Raw genomic sequence first — 16001 nt, forward strand, 5'->3', positions numbered from 1 at the left:
GGGGGGGGGGGGGGGCGTGTCTTCTCCCAGGGTGTTTTGGGGAGACTATGGGTGACCACTCTCCACTCTCCACATCGTGGCAAACGAGCAACAGAGGTGGCCTCATTTTCTCTGCTCTCCCACGGCCTCCCCACCTCATCCCTTTTTATACGACTGAAAACCTACTGCTGGTTATTCTTACCCTGTGAGAATAAGCATTTGTATTTTAAACAAGTAACCTGGAACGTGAACACCAAAGAATGCCTCTCTGAACGGGGTGACGTCCGCACCTTCCCAGCACGCCTCTGCAGCCCGCACACCTTTCCTACAAAGGGCCGGATGCAGCTATTTCAGGCTTTGCAGGTGCACGGTCTCTCCCCAGTATTCAGAGGGTGTTCCTAGCCCCAGAGCAGCCAGACGCAGTCCGTGGCGATGGGGGAGGCCAAGTTCTAATAAGTCTTCATTTATGCAACAAAATGGGCTGGATGTGGTCCAGTGAACAGTGCGCCCTGTTCTGGATAAAATAGAAACCGTGTCACCAAAACCAGGACCACAGCGCTCCGTGGCACGTGACAGCTCGTGGTGAGGGGTGTTTGGACCTCTGGCCACCCCAGCAGGTTCAGCAAAGTGGCTACGGTGTGGGTCTTGGGCTTGCTACCTCCGGTGGGCCAAGGTTGTCCTGCGATCTTCTGTTAGTCCCAAACAAGGCCATTTATGCACTGGCAAGAGAGATTTGCTGTGTTTCAGGCACAAATGCCCGGAGGGACAGGCAGGTCATGCCAGGGAGGCTGCTGGGCTGGGCGGGGCCTGTGGCAGGCCGAGGGGTGTGCGTCCCACAGGAAGGGGTCAGCGGCCTGTCGGCTCACCAGACCTTGGCCATCTGGCCTGATTTCTAACTTTCCAGAGAAGCTAGAAACATGGATTTCTTTTTATTGTTTCATCTTGGTAGTAACTAATTCAGAAGCTCGTAATATACTTTGCAGGTCAAACAAAATATAGCTGCCTGCTTGCAAGTTGTGGCTGGAGGCAGATGTTGGCTGTTGGGCTTGGTTTCTGGGCCCCTCATTTCTCTGGACAGAGGTTCTGGATTTGACAGAGGGAGGTGGCCCTGCTCCGGGCTTCCCCGAGGACCCACAAGTCTGGCCTCAGACCCGGGGCCGCCTGGAGCTGGTGGGTGAGTCACAGTCCTGTGCCCGAGCCCGGGGCCAAGGGCATCCCCGCTCACCCAGGGCCGAGGAGCAGCCATTCACCAAAATTACACAGAGGCCATCAGAGCTCAGGGCCTGAAGCTAAGGGCTGCTGCCAGGGGTGGGATGAACACGTGGGAACTGACCCGCTGCCCCCACGGGTCTCACGGCCAGCCCTGCGTGGGGCCTGAGATCACAGGTGCTTCCTTCGCCGTTTCTGTGCGTGGATGTGAAACAGCCTCCTTGGGCCTCTCGTGGCCTCTGACCCCGTTGAGGAGGCTCAGCTGGGAGAGACGGCATCGCCCGGAGACCTGAGGGTCTCCTGGGTTACGCGAAGGAGCTGTTTGAAGACCCCTCCTTTCAGGGTGCTGTGGTGTGGAGCGGCGGGTGGGCAGGAGACAACTGAGCCTGGGCAGCTGCTGCTGAGTGGACCCTCCCCTGGCGGTAACGGGAGCGGAATAGCCGCCAAATGGCGGCGTCCGGCGTCTTCATCTTCCTTGAGCTGGCTCGAGCCGCAGGCATGACTCCCACCCATGGGTGCGTTTTCCAGCCTAGCAGATGTTTCCAGGTTCATTCAGGAGCGTCCCCTGGAGGGGTGGCCCCGTCACCCTGAGCTATGGGACCTCGGGGTGCTGTGCTCCGGCCACAGAGAAGAGTGTTCCTGGGCGCCGGCTTGTCCGGCCCCTATTTCATGGTCTGCATGAATCCATGAGGCCCCATTTCTCATCTCTGAGGAGGTGGAAAGTCCAGCTGTGGCTGGCAGCAAAACAGTGACATTTGCGGGGCCGCTGCTGTGCGCCAGGCCCTGCAGTAACCAGCGTCTCGGACACTCGGCAGCTGTGGGCCTGGCCTGTGTTTGGGGCTTATATACAGAAGCCTTTATGTTCGTCCATCCTCACGTGGCCCTGTGGGTTGTAGGACGTGGCGTTTACGGCCATTCCCATAACTGAGGGAACTCGGGTTTGGAGAAGGAAAGTAGAAACCAGGATCCAGTGTCCCCTTAAGCCCAGGGTGACCGACCTACCCTCCACCTCCCCAGCCTTCTCCCTTCCTCCTCCCCCGTCAGCCTCCCCGGGGCCTCCTCCCAGGCTCCCCCCAGCCACTCCCAACCTCCCCAGCCTCCTCCAAACTCCCCATCCTCCCCTCGGACCTTCCCATGCCTCCTCCCAGCCTCCCCCCAGCCTCCCCAACCTCCCAGCCCACCCCTGAACCTCCCCTTGGACATCTCCCTGCCTCCTACCACCGTCCCTGCAACCTCCCGGAGCCTCCCCCAGACCTGCCCCAGCCTCTTCCAACCTCCCGGCCTGCCCCCAACCTTCCATCTCACCTCCCCCACCTCTTCCTCTCCAGGCCTCCGTAAACCTCGCCAGCCCCCCACCATGGTGGGCACCCACATCCCCATTGTGGCCACATGTGGGCTGACTGTAGAGGTCAGGAGACCTCCCATGGTCCTGCAGCGGGCAGAGGTGGTGCCAGGCTCCAGAGCCGCCTCCCCAGGACTCTCGGCCCCTAGCCCGTTTGTTGGGGCCCTGCCATCTCAGCTTGCCTAAGGCCAAGGCCACTGACGAATGGGCTGGGCAGGGCTGTGCTGTCACCTGGGGAGGCCGACGTGACGCGTGGGCTGAGTGGGGAGGTGGGGGCTGGGTTAGAGCATAGCCAGGAAACAGGCCTGGGAAGCCTGCTGCAGTTGGGGAAGCTGAGGCCCAGAAAGGGAAAGGATGTGTCCAAGGCTGTGGCGTCCAGAGGCTGGTCCGGGACTCGGTCTTCCCACTGGGCACGTGGTGGGCGGAGGCAGGGACCCCACACCGCGGGCAGGCGGGCGTGTGCGAACCTTTCACAAACCTCCCAGCTCGGTCCTCTCACTGCCACCCCCAGGTCAGGTCAGGGCGTTGCCTGGTGCCCGACCTCCTTTGCCGACCAGGGCCTGGGTCTGTCCTTGATCAAGGTCCTGCAGCCAGTGGCACCCCTGATGGCCTATGGGGGCTGTGCCCAGGGCCTGGGGGATGCACTGACCACAGCATTAATGAATTAAGATCCATGATTAATAGGTCTCTTTAAAGGCCGGGCACAGCGGCTCGCAGCTGTCATCCCAGCACTTTGGGAGGCCGAGGCGGGTGGATCACTTGAGTCCAGGAGTTCCAGGCCAGCCTGGCCAACATGGTGAAACCCTGTCCCTACTAAAAATATAAAAATTAGCCAGGTGTGGTGGTTTGCGCCTGTAATTCCAGCTACTCAGGAGGCTGAAGCAGGAGAATCGCTTGAACCTGGGAGGTGGAGGTTGCAGTGAGCCAAGATCACGCCACTGCACTCCAGCCTGGGGGACAGAATGAGACTCCATCTCAAAAAAAAAAAAAAAGTTTTCTTTAATAAAGGACTTGGCTCTATGCGCTCATCATGGCTTGGTGAGTTCTTGGTACAACATCTGAATTAGTTAGATGGGCACAGTGTTGCTCCTCTGGGCTGCTAGATGTAAGGTGAGAGGGTGTAGACCAGGGGCCGGCGGTGAGGGCGGAGCTAGGCCTGGGGTGCTGCACAGTGCACGTGGGGCGGGGTAACCAGTGGAAGTTTCAGGGTCTCCGTTTCTGATAGACGCTGGAAAGCACACGCGGCCGGCACATTAGCCCAAGAGCTCCTGGGTGCATTTGCTTTAGGGTTACAGGAAGATATTTAAGTTCTTTGTTTAAAGTCAGCTTTGCTGAGATACAATTCACATGCCAGGCAGTTCTTAAAGTCTGCAGCCCAGTGGCTTTGAGCTCAGAATTGTGCATATTCATCCCCACAGTCGATTTTAGCCCGTTTTCCGTGACTCCACAAAGAAATCCTTCACCCTTCTGTCGTCGCTCCTCAGCCCCCTTGTCCCTCTCCAGTCCCTGTCAATCACTAGCCTCCTTTCTGCTGCTTGATATTAGTAAGTTATTTATTCTGGATTTTCATACAAATGGAATCACGCATTGCGTATTCCTTTGTGAGTGACACGTTTCCAAGGCTCTGGAATCCTGCAGTGTGTGTTCCCTTGTGACTGACATGGAGGGCTCTGGAGCTGTGCATTGCGCATACCTTTGTGAGTGGCACGTTTCCAAGGCTCTGGAATCCTGCAGTGTGTGTTCCCTTGTGACTGACATGGGGGGCTCTAGAGTTGTGCATTGCATATTCTTTTGTGAGTGACACGTTTCCAAGGCTCGAATCCTGCAGTGTGTATTCCCTTGTGACTGACATGGGGGGCTCTGGAGTCGTGCACTGTGTAGTATTTTGTGAGTGACACATTTCCAAAGCTCCTGGGTCGGTCGCTGTGCAGTCCTTTGTGAGTGACACGTGGTTCCGTCGCCCATCTGTGCTGCCACATGGGTAGGTGCCTCGCTGTTTTTCACGGCTGAGTAATATTCCACGGTGTGGCTGTTCATTTGTTCCTCTGTTGACGGGCATTTGGGTTGTTTCTGCTTTTTGACACTCGAAGATAATGTTGCTTTGGACAACTGTGTGTGAGTTTCCGCGAGGGCAGGTGTTTTCTGCTCTCTTGGATATATTCCTGGGAGCAGCTGCCGGCTCACGTGATAACTGCGTTTAGCGGTTTGAGGAACTGGCTGTCCGTTTTCCACAGCGGCTGCACCATCTTGTAACCCTGCAGGGAGCTCGTTCCCGGGTTCCAGTTTCTCCACCTCCTTGTCAGTGTGTGCTGTTGTCTGTCTTTTGGATGACCTGTTCTGGTGGGGGTGGAGAGGTGTTTCGTGGTGGTTTTGACTCGCACTTCGCAGTGACTAACTCTGGAGCATCTTTCCATGTGGGCATGGGCCGTTTATGTGTCTTCTTTAAAGAAATGTCTATTCAAAGCTTTTGCCATTTTGTTCAGTTAGGTTGTCTTTTTGTTATTAAGTTTTAAGACATCTGGGCCAGGCACGGTGGCTCACGCCTGTAATCCCAGCACTTCGGGAGGCTGAGGCAGGTGGATCATCTGAGCTCGGGAGTTCGAGACCAGCCTGACCCACACGGTGAAAACCTGTCTCTACTAAAAATACAAAATTAGCCGGGTGTGGTCGTGCACGCCTGTAGTCCCAGCTACTCAGGAGGCTGAGGCAGGAGAATCGCTTGAACTGGGGAGGCGGAGGTTGCCGTGAGCCAAGATCGCGCCACTGCACTCCAGCCTGGGCAACAAGAGTGAAATGCAGTCTCAAAAAAAAAAAAAAAAAAAAGAAAAGAAAAGAAAAGAAAAGAAAAGAAAAGAAAAAGACATCTTTATATGTTCTGAATACAAGACCCTTACCACATACGCGGTATCCTTTGAAGGACAAGCTTAATTTTAGGATGTCCCATGTAGCTACTTTTGTTGTTGCTGGTGCTTTTGGTGTAATGATGTTTGAATGTTGAAGACAGGTATGTTGGGTAAAGAGGGGTGTAGGAGGTGACACCTGGACCTGGCACAGTCCGCGGGACAGGTGCGGCTTTAGGAAATGCCGTGTCGCCACAGAGCGATGGGCCTGGCGTCGCCACTGTTGCTGTCTGACCTGGCCGAGCGCCCTCCCCTCCTGGGACTCGGCGTACCCGTCCGTCAACAAGGGCGTTGGAAGAAGAGGTCTCAGACGCTTGCAGGGCTGAACCCTTTTGACCTGGCCTAGGAGACCAGGCACCGACTTTCCGGCTTGGAGAAGCGGGGGACTGAGCGTGGGTTTGAGTCTGCTGGACACACCAAGCAGGCTGTTGGCTGCAAATTCCATCTTGCGTCCCGGAAAGAACCTTCCAGGCATGCGGCGGCTGCCCACGACGCTGGCTGTGACCACCTCCAGGTAGAAATATTCATTTCGTCATCCCGCAAACACGGAGTGCCTGGGCCTGGCCTCCCGCCAAGCCCTGGGAACACAGACATGACTCAGACTTGATGCCTGCAGGGGGTCTGACCTCTGGAGGTGGGGAGGCCCCGGCCACAGGTGCTACCCAAACACTCCTCGTCACTCTGCCCTCCTAGGCCCCGGGGCAGACAGGCAGCTACATGTGTCCGTGTGTCCAGCCTCCCAGCGTGGCCCAGGAGGACAGGGCGTTGTTAACAGTGGGAGCCCTGTGCCAAGTGAAAGGAGAAATGTGCAAAAGAGGTGGAGTGAGCGAGTGAGTACCGTGCCGTGTAGTTCAGAGGCTCCAGCTGGGAGGGGGGAGCAGGGCCCGTGGTGGTGTGGAGAGGATGGGCTGGGAGGGGAGCAGGGCCTGTGGTGGTGTGGAGAGGATGGGCTGGGTGGGGGGACCAGGGCCCACGGTGGTGTGGAGAGGATGGGCTGGGAGGGGACCAGGGCCCACGGTGGTGTGGAGAGGATGGAGATGAGTAGGAGGAGCATGAGTGACTGGGTAGTTAGGTGGCTGTGAGCCTTTGGGGGCTATCGGCGGCTGGGTGACTGTGGGTTGTTGGATGGCTGTGAGCGGTTCAGTGGGTGTAGGTAGCCGGGTGACTGTGGATGGTTGGGGGCCATGGCGGTTGGGGGGCTGCGGGCAGTTGGGTGGCTCTGAGCAGTTTGGGGACTGGATAATTGGGTGGTGGTGGGCAGTCGAGGAGCTGTGGGTAGCCGGGTGGCTGTGGGCGGGGGACAGAGATCGCCAGCACCCCTTTGTCATTGACCTTTAGGGGCATTCAGGTGGAGGCGTGGTTTTATTTTCAAGTCCCATTCACAGAGGAGGAAACTGAATACAGTGAGGAAACTTAACACAGTGAGCCGGTGGCGGGCCCAGGCGTGAGTCCAGGTCCTGACTGTAGATTCCCAGCCTGTGGGGTGACATCTCGCTGAGGAAAGGCCGGCTGGGAGCCCTGGTCCTTGATGCTGGCCCGGGAGCCTTTTCTCCGGAGACTCCTGCCCTCCCTGCTCTTTCCAGCTGGGGAGTTTCTGGCCGTCACCGCCTGGTGATGGGGCTTAGCCATGCAGATGTGTCTCGCGTTTGCCAGGATGGGTTTACAGCGTCGGGGGCGAGGTTCCTGCCCACGGCATCCATTTCCCTTCATGTCCCAGCCCTGCAGGCCGTGCCGGGGCTCAGCGTCGGGGGCCGAGGCTCCGTGGTGGATCTCAGGGCCTGCAGCCCTTCTCTGTTACAGCCTGCTTGTCTTTCCTTTTGCAAAGAACAGAAACATGTATGCGTGTGTGTGAGTGTGTGTGCGTCTACATCTCCCAAAGAAACTGTCTGCAAACAGCTGTCCCCAGGCCCAGGAATTCCTCCCAGCCAAGATATAGGAACAGAAGCAGTTGCAGAAAGGCTTGTGGGCTGACACTTCAGCCCTCCTTCCGGGCTCTGACAACACATGGCCCGCCAGGGCCTGTCTCCGGGCAGCAGAGCGTGAGCAGTGAAGAAGAATTAAAGGCAGGAGGGGGGGCCCACCCTGAATGGCCCCATCCCACGCAGCATCGTGCTGGTGTGAAGAGGCCCCGTGTCCTGTCTGACTGGCTTCCCGTGACCCAGGCGCAGCTCCAGGGCCAAAGCCAGTTGCCTCTTTTAGCGAGCGATGGGACCCCCAGGGGTGAGCAGGTGCGGCTCGGACAAGCCTTTCCCAGCTGTCCCGGGGCTGCCGACCACCCAAGACCTGTGGGGGAGGCGGACACAGCCTTGGCCTCGGCCTTGCACCTGCGTGGGGCATTCTGCGTGACCCGTGTCCAGTGCGGGTATTACTGGGGTCAGAGAGTTGCCCAGGCCCCTCCTGGGGTCGTCGTCCCTGTCTCCTGTCGCCTCCTCTAGGTTGGGACGTGGTGGTCACAGACTGGCTGTGGGTGAACTCCAGCCCCTCCCGGTGCCCCCATTTAGGGCAGAGCTGCGTCTGGCTTTTTGTGTATCAAGCGGGTAACATGCACCTGGACCCAGGGGAGTTTCGGGGCCGTCCTGGGAGGCGCTGCTGAGATGGTGGCCTTGGGTTCGACTTGAGGTTAAGTGTGTCCAGGTCCTGACTGTAGATTGGGTGGCAGACAGCGGCCTGGCACAGGGCAGCCCTGTAGAGGTGCCGGCTTCCCCTGAAGCTGCTCCCGGGGCCTCCCTCTTGGAGCTGTGCCTCAGGGCCAGGCAGAGGTGCCCTCAGGGTTCTCCACAGTCCCACGTGGCCACGTCCAGGGAGGGCAACACAGATGCAATTTTAATAAGAAAGACGGCAGAACAGTGACCCGGGGCCCGTGCGTCCCTGCAAAGCGTGTGCAGGCTCCTTCTACTCTCCATTTGTACAAGGAGAGGACTGAGAGGTTCGATGAGCACGGGGCTGGGGACGGCCGCAGTGGCCACCCTCAGAGGAAGAGGGGCCTGGCTGACGGTCCTCAGTCCTCATCGGTGGGGTGAGGGGAGGCAGCTGCTCTTTAATTGACGCTCTGTCGATGTTCCTGTTCGATAAGCCACCTGGGGTCCTGTACAGCGGACCGAGGGCTGCCCATCCCCGTCGGCCCCGAGATGCTGCTTTGGGAGGACGTGTGAGGCCAGGAGCGGTGGGGTAGGGGTTGGACGCTCAGGCCTGCCACCTGCGGGCTGGCTCTCAAACTTCCCCGGGCCTCAGCCTCCTCATCTGTGAAATGGGGTCACACGAGTTGCCAGGCAGGCCACAGCGTTCGCTGGGTAGCTCAAGCCCAGCCACAAAACCACACTGGCTGCTTTTCTCAATGAAGCATGGTGTCCACCACGTGGCTGGGGCCTTTCCAGCAGCTCCTCACCCCGCAGGCCTGGGCTCAGCACTTCCCGGCAGCTGGGGCCCCTTTCCGGTGCTCCCGTCCTGGAGGGCTCCTTCCGTGTGCCCTGCGGGGCCTCCGTGCAGTGCCGGGCTGCGTGCTGCCACCTCAGTTCACCCGCACTGACCCCCGGGTGTGGCCCCTCTGACGCAAGTGCATGACCTGCTCAACGTCCCAGTAAGCTCGTGGCCAACCCGGAGCCGAAGGGAGGCCGGGACGCCAAGCTCCAAGCCTGGTCAGAGGGAGGGCAGGGCAGGGTCTGAGTGATGAATGTGGGGGCGTCATTGTGCGGCCTCTCCACCGCGCTCTGACCCTTCCTGGCTCTCTGGACAAGACCCGTGTCCACCGCGTGGCCCAGCCGAGGGACAGGGCTGGTCACTCCTCCATCCCACGGCTCACTCAGCCAATGTTTATTGATTGGTATAGATTGGGAAACCGAGGTGGGAGAGGTGACGGGAGCTGACATGGGCCCAGGACAGACAGATCACTCCAGTCCAGCCCAAACCCAGTGGCATGGACGGGACTCGCTCAGAACCTCTTAGCGGCTCAGACAGGACATACAGTGAGGGTTCCCCAGTGCTCCCCACCGCACAGAGGCTGCAGAGGACAAGGCACCCCGCCTCTGGGCACCATGGGTGGTCGTGGCGTTTGGAGGCACGGCTTCCTCTCCGCAGTTCTTGTCCTTTCTCCGTGATGCACATCCACGGCGGGGTTCGTGCAGTGACCCCAGCCCCTCCCCCGATTCTCCACCTGTTCACCTGCCCAGCCCTGGACAACGAAGTCACACATTCCCCTCAAACCTCGCCCCAGGTGGAGCCTGGTTTCCTGCGTCATGGCTGAGCGCCAGGTGCCGCAGGGGAGAGGGGGCCGAGCGCCGGGCGGCGCAGGGGAGAGGGGGCTGAGTGCCGGGCGGTGCAGGGGAGAGGGGGCCGAGCACCAGGTGGCGCAGGGGAGAGGGAGCTGAGTGCCAGGTGCCACCCAGCAGCCTTTGCTGGCCCTCCCTCCCTGATATGTGGGTGTCCAGCCTAGGTGTGGAAGGGCTGAGGACAGGCAGCGCGGGATCCCTTGGCTCCTGCAGGGCTGTCCGAGGAGCTGGGTGTGGAGCACAAGGTGGCCAGCGTCAGGCCCTGCTCCACACTGGCCAGTCCCCGTCAGAAGGACCGGAGTGGACATAGATGGCACAGATCAGGGGTCAGAGCCTGTGCAGAGTCCAGCCTGGCGTGGCCCAGATCCCCAAACACCACGACCTCTGGCAGAGATGCAGGATGGCGCCTGTGAATAGCCGGAGGCCCCTGGGAGGCCTCTGGACAGCTGGCGTCTCTCCTCCCTGGGCTCCAGTGGGGTCTGGAGACGCAGCGGGACAAAGAGGTCTGTATTTCCACAAGGCTTCCTGCTCCGAGTGCATCCAGGGCAGCGGAGAACGCTGAGAAATTGCACAGCCTGCCAGAGCCGCAAAGAATAAATCCTCCTGGCAGGGGACAAAGCTGGCCACGGACTTGGGAAACAGAGGTGGGGACTGACAGGAGCCTCGCCGTTATCTGTGGGCTTTGCTGTCCTGGACCAGGTGCAAACCTAGAGAGCACTGGTGGGCGCTGACGGAGCATGGCCGAGACCCGCCGGCATGGAGCCCCTTGGTGGCCCACGAGGGCCCCAGAGAAATCAAAGCCAAGACCCTGAGGGTGAGAGTGGGGAGTGTGAATGAGCCCTTGGGGTCGGGGGGACTCCTGGAGACCGACCTTGCCAGGGGATGGTCCCCTGATTGTCAGGAGAACCTGGGGATGGTGCCTGCTCTGTGCTCACTGGGCTGGGCCCTCAGGGTTGGGCAGACACAGCCCTGAGAGTGAGAGCTCAGGCTGATGGGTCTGCAACCCCTGGAGACATCAGGACCCTTTGCTGAGGGCTGTGCAAGGCAGTGGGAAGAATGGAAGGGGGTCTCTGCTCCTGAGCAAACTCTGGGGAAGACCTTTGAGTGTCTGCGGGGTGGACGGGAGACCCTCGGGTGTCTGTGGGGTGGACGGGAGACCCTCGGGTGTCTGCGGGGTGGACAGGAGTTCTCCAGGGACAGCCATCTTGGGAAACCTTCCAGGCACACGCCCCCCACAAACTAAGGCTTGCGGAAACAAAATGGTCTTGAGGATCAGTGAGGGATCGGTCTGCAATTTCGAAGGATTTTCTGTTCTGGTGGTAAAAATTCATGTTTCTCTCCACTGTGGCCTCGCCGGCTCCAAAGGCAAACAGATTGCCCAATGGGCTGTGTGGGTGTGGACCCAGCAGAGGCCTGGACCTGACCAGACCTGGACAAGGACCCCTTTGTGTCCACGCTCGGTGTGGGCCGGCCTCCAAGCCTGCTCCTCACCCTGGGTCTGGCCGGGCAGAGCTGCCTGGCACTCAGACGCCCCTGCTGGCTCCCTGCGGGAAGCTAAGCCAGGGTCCCTTGCAGGAATGTTGATCGACTTCGTCAGAAGCTGCTGGGACCCCCACATGCCGTCCTCACTGCTGTGCCCAGGGGGTCCCTGTGCTCAGAGCTGCTGGCTCCTGGCGTGCAAGTGGCCTCCTGGGTCCTGCCTGAGAGGCTGTCCCTTATAAATCTCCGGCAGTTAGGCCCTCGAGCAGAGGCCAAGTCCCTTCTCCTCTCACCCCTGCCCTGCCCAGCAGGGCCGCTGGGCCACCACTGGGCACCTGCTGCGGCTGGGAGATGCTGTTCACGCAGGACCCCACCTCGAGTGGAGCCTAAATTCCCGGGGGCGTGGGCAACGCACATGTGAACAGATACGCAGGAACGTTTCAGAGAGGGGTGACGCGTGGAGGGACTGAAACGAAGGAGTGTGGCAGAGACAGGCTTGGGCATCGTTCCACTGACCTTCTGAGGTCTCTCCCACAGATTGAGTTAAGCATGGCCTCTGTGTAGGCACCACCTGGGGAAGTCCTGGGGGCGACGCTGGAGCTGAGACCTGAACAGCTAGGTCGGCGGCATGGGGAGGTCTGGAGCGGAACATTCCTGCACGGGCCTGCGCTGGCCGCCTGTGCAGGGGGGAGAGGCGGGAGGGAGGGCGGGACACCTGCGCACAGGAAGCTCCACGTGGTGTGCAGGTCATCTGGTGCTGGAGCGTAGGAGGCCGGGGCGGTCGGCTGCATTTTTCCTGGGCACCCAACTGTCATGCCCTGGGGAGCAAGGACAGGAGGCCTCCCATGCCTGGGAAGTGAGAGCCCGGAGGGTGGGCCCGGGGCACAGGGCGGAGCCTTGTCTCTAGCAGGGCAGGGAGCTGCATGAGCGGTTCTTAGCATCCAGGTGCTCGGCAGGGAGGGGCCTGCGCAGGGCCGGAGCTGCACAAGTCAGGAGACAGGGCAGGGCCGGGGCCACGCAGGGGTGTCAGGAGGTCCGGGGCAGCTGCGCTGTTGTGTTTTGTTTCTTAGAAACTGTGTGTTTGAGTGTGCACACACTCGTGTAGGAGATGGGCGTGCAGGCGGGCATGCCTGTGTGTGAGTGTGCACACGCTCATGTGGTGGGTGGGCACACAGGCGGGCATGCCTGTGTGTGTGCCTGTTCAGGGTTGGTGGGCACGAATGTGTGTGAGCATGGGGTGTGTTCCTGTGGGGTGGAAGTGCACATGTATGTACATGTTTGTGTGCACGTGTAGGACTGCAAATGTGCTCATATATTCGTGTGTGTGGTGGGTGAGTGTACGTATGTATCCATGTGTGCTTGTGCGGATCCATGTTTGGACGTGCATGTGTGGGCATGTGTACACATGTGTGTATGAGTGTGTAAGAGTGTGTATGTGTATGCACGCATGTGCTTGTGTGGACGTGCATGTGTGGGCATGTGTACACATGTGTGCATGTGTGTAAGGGTATGTGTGTGCATGCCTGTGCTTGTGTGGGTGCACATTTGGGTGGGCATGTGTCCATGTGTACACACGTGTGTGTAAGGGTGTGTGTGCATTGTTGTGCTTGCAGGTGAGCGTTTGGGCGTTTGTGTGGGTGCACATTTGGGTGGGCATGTGTCCATGTGTACACACGTGTGTGTAAGGGTGTGTGTGCATGCTTGTGCTTGTGGGTGCACGTTTGGGCGTGCATGTGTGGCATGTGTACATGTGTACACGTGTGCGTAAGGGTTTGCATGTGTGTGCATGCATGTGCTTTTGTGGGTGCATTGTGGGCATGTGTACACATGTGTGTATGTGTGTAGGGGTGTGTGTGTGCATGCCTATGCTTGTGTGGGTGCACGTTTGGGCGTGCATGTGTGGCATGTGTACATGTGTACACACGTGTGTAAGGGTTTGCATGTGTGTGCATACATGTGCTTTTGTGGGTGCATGTGTAGGCATGGGTACATGTGTGTGCCTGTGCATGTGTACGTGAGGGCGTGTGCATAGTTTGCACACCCATGCACGTGTAGGCTTATGTGGATGTGGGGGAGTGTGCACATGTGTATGGATGAACCCGGTGTTCCTATGAAGTGCAGTTAGGACCAGGGCTGGTCCCCAGTTCTCAGGGGGAGGGCCTGGGGCAGGCTCCCTTTTGTCTGAAGCCTGAAGTGTGGGTGTGTAAACTTGTCTCAGCCTCACAGGGATGGGGACTTGGGGATTTGTGTTGTCGGATTGTCCACGGAGCGGCAGGCTCCACGGGGGGTGGGTGCTGAGTCTTCACTTAGCTCGTCGTTGTGTCCCCGGCACAGGCCACACGGCAGGTGCTCAGTGTGTGGTTCTGAGCAAGCAAATGAGCACAGAGCCTGCGGGGTGGAGGCCAAGGAGCCTGTCTCGCCCTCTAGGGCTGTCTTCGCGGCCATGGGCCCAGCAGAGGCAGCAGCTGCAGGTGATGAGGGAGGAGAAGAGGGCAGGCGGGCGCGTGGGGCAGGTGCCGTGGGGGCGGACGTGTCCCCTGCAAATGACGTCTGCAGCCGGCTTGTCTACGTGGGGGGTGTCCCAGCTGCTGCCCGGAGCCCCGTGGGGACGGCACCTGGTACCTGCAGAGCGGTCACCCTCAGCCCCCATGCAGGGAGGGGCCTTCTGAGGACGCGGCAGGTGATCCTGGCAGTGGCCTTGCCGGCCCCAGGTAGAGGACGTTCCCGTTGCTTCCAGTTTCATGGCTTATTTTTATAGTCAGAAGAAAAATGAACTTTTTTCATTTGAAGAACAATCCTGAAGTGAGCTTTTGAGAGACTTTGGTGCCCCTCCCCGCCAGGCATCTCAGAAGCATGGAAGGATAAGGAAGCTAAATGGGGGCTGCCCCTGACGGGCACCTGGGACCCCTGAGCCTGCCCGGCCCTCCACCCCAGGATCATCCTGCATCTGCCCCGGGCTCCTGGCCTGCCGGGACCGTCACGGGGTCGCACGGCGGCTGTCCGCCTGAGCCTTCTCATTGCGCGGAACACCCTGGGTTTCACCGAGCTCCGTGAGACGGGATGGGAGGAGAAGCAGGGGTGATCTCGGGGGCAGACGCCGGGGCTCACCTGACTTGCCAGGATCTGTGGCCTGGAGTGCGATGGAGGCCTTTGGAGAAGGAGCTTAACCTCCCAAACCTGCTGGGTGCAGCCTGGGCCCACTGCAGGCCGCCCCCTTGGTGTCCACGTGGCCCCTGTCCCTTCCTCTGCCTTGTGACTGGCTGAGCTTTCTGAGTCCCCGGAGAAGGCCGGCTAGGAGGGGCCCTGAAGGGTCACAGTGCGGGGAGTGGAAAGTTTGAAAACAAAACCAACGTGAACGGCGTGTCTCCTGCACGGGCTGACTCAGAGGGGCGTGCCACAGGCCTCGGCACCCTCACAAGAACTCCAGCACCGACCAGCCAAGGACCAGGGCCCAAGGCTCAGGGAGGAGGGAGTTGCTGTCCCACAGCCACAGGGCCGCCCAGCTGGGCCTCTCAGGTGACCCTGTGTGCCCCCCCGGTCATGGCCCTGACACCCGGTGGTGACTCCACCCTCTCGCAGGTCTGTGGGGACAGGCACAGGCGGCCGCTCCACCCCACTGCCCACCACAGGCCCAAGTCCTCCAGGGCTGGAGCCTCCGGCTGCTGAGGTCACTCTGGCTTGTCCAGACTCCCCGGTGATTTACTGGTGGCCAAATTTACATCACCTGAGGCTGGCCACAGAAGGTGGCTGTATTCTGACCTCACTTGGCAGCTGGACATTTCTTTGCTTAATAAGTAAAAGGAAATTATTATTATTATTATTATTTTGAGATGGAGTCTCGCTCTGTCGCCCAGGCTGGAGTGCAGTGGCTGGATCTCAGCTCACTGCAAGCTCCGCCTCCCGGGTTTACGCCATTCTCCTGCCTCAGCCTCCCGAGTAGCTGGGACTACAGGCGCCCGCCGCCTCGCCCGGCTAGTTTTTTTGTATTTTTTAAGTGGAGACGGGGTTTCACTGTGTTAGCCAGGATGGTCTCGACCTCCTGACCTTGTGATCCGCCCGCCTCGGCCTCCCAAAGTGCTGGGATTACAGGCTTGAGCCACCGCGCCCGGCCAAGTAAAAGGAAATTATTAACAATCAGGTAACTGTTGTGGAGAATCTGACGGGGAAATAAATAAATGGTAAAAACAGCAAAACCCTCAGAGAGTGCGGTTCTGGGCCCTGCACCCACTTGACAGATGGGGAAGCTGAGGCCTGTCCCTCCAGCCGTCCAAGCCCGCACTGGCTCCCTCCCCTCGGCTGTTCCGATTAGACCTTCTCAACCTCCCCAGGCCGTCCGACTCTGGCCGACTGAGGGCGCGTTTCCGTGGGGGCTCCTGGAAAAGATGATCCCCTTTGTTGAAAATCAAAGAAAGTCATTTTTTCCCCCAAAACATTCCCCTGAACGGTAATATCGAGGGTCTTTTTGTATTTTCTCAGTTATGACGGTCGCCGGGGTGCCGTGAGTGTGCGGGCTGTCGTTCTAATGGTCACGAAAGGGAGGGAAGATGAAAAGGACGGGAAAGAAAATACGGCCTTCATTTTCCCTGTACTGGGGACGAAAATGGAAGCCAGGGGATTTCATTCAAAAGCAGTTTGATCAGGTCTGGTTGTTTTTAATGCCCCAAAAGGAAACTGCAGATTTAAGACCTCCTTAAACATGCAGAGAACCGGCTCAAACACAAGCCCCTAACTATGGATTTAGTTTTTTTTTTTTTTACGGATTTTTTTTAAACATCGAGGGCTCCATGGAGGAAAAACAAGATTATAACAGTAACCTTGGTGCTCAAT

At 59.1% G+C, this 16001-nt stretch overlaps 1 protein-coding gene across 1 annotated transcript in view; it reads left to right on the plus strand.

Annotated features, from left to right (window-relative positions):
* FAM20C (FAM20C golgi associated secretory pathway kinase) overlaps window positions 1-16001 on the plus strand; it is a 63279-nt gene that overhangs the window by 16841 nt on the left and 30437 nt on the right.

The sequence above is a fragment of the Rhinopithecus bieti genome, unplaced genomic scaffold (genome assembly GCF_001698545.2).
Source record: "Rhinopithecus bieti isolate Rb0 unplaced genomic scaffold, ASM169854v2 scaffold_1017, whole genome shotgun sequence".
In the NCBI taxonomy this organism is placed as follows: Eukaryota; Metazoa; Chordata; class Mammalia; order Primates; family Cercopithecidae; genus Rhinopithecus; species Rhinopithecus bieti.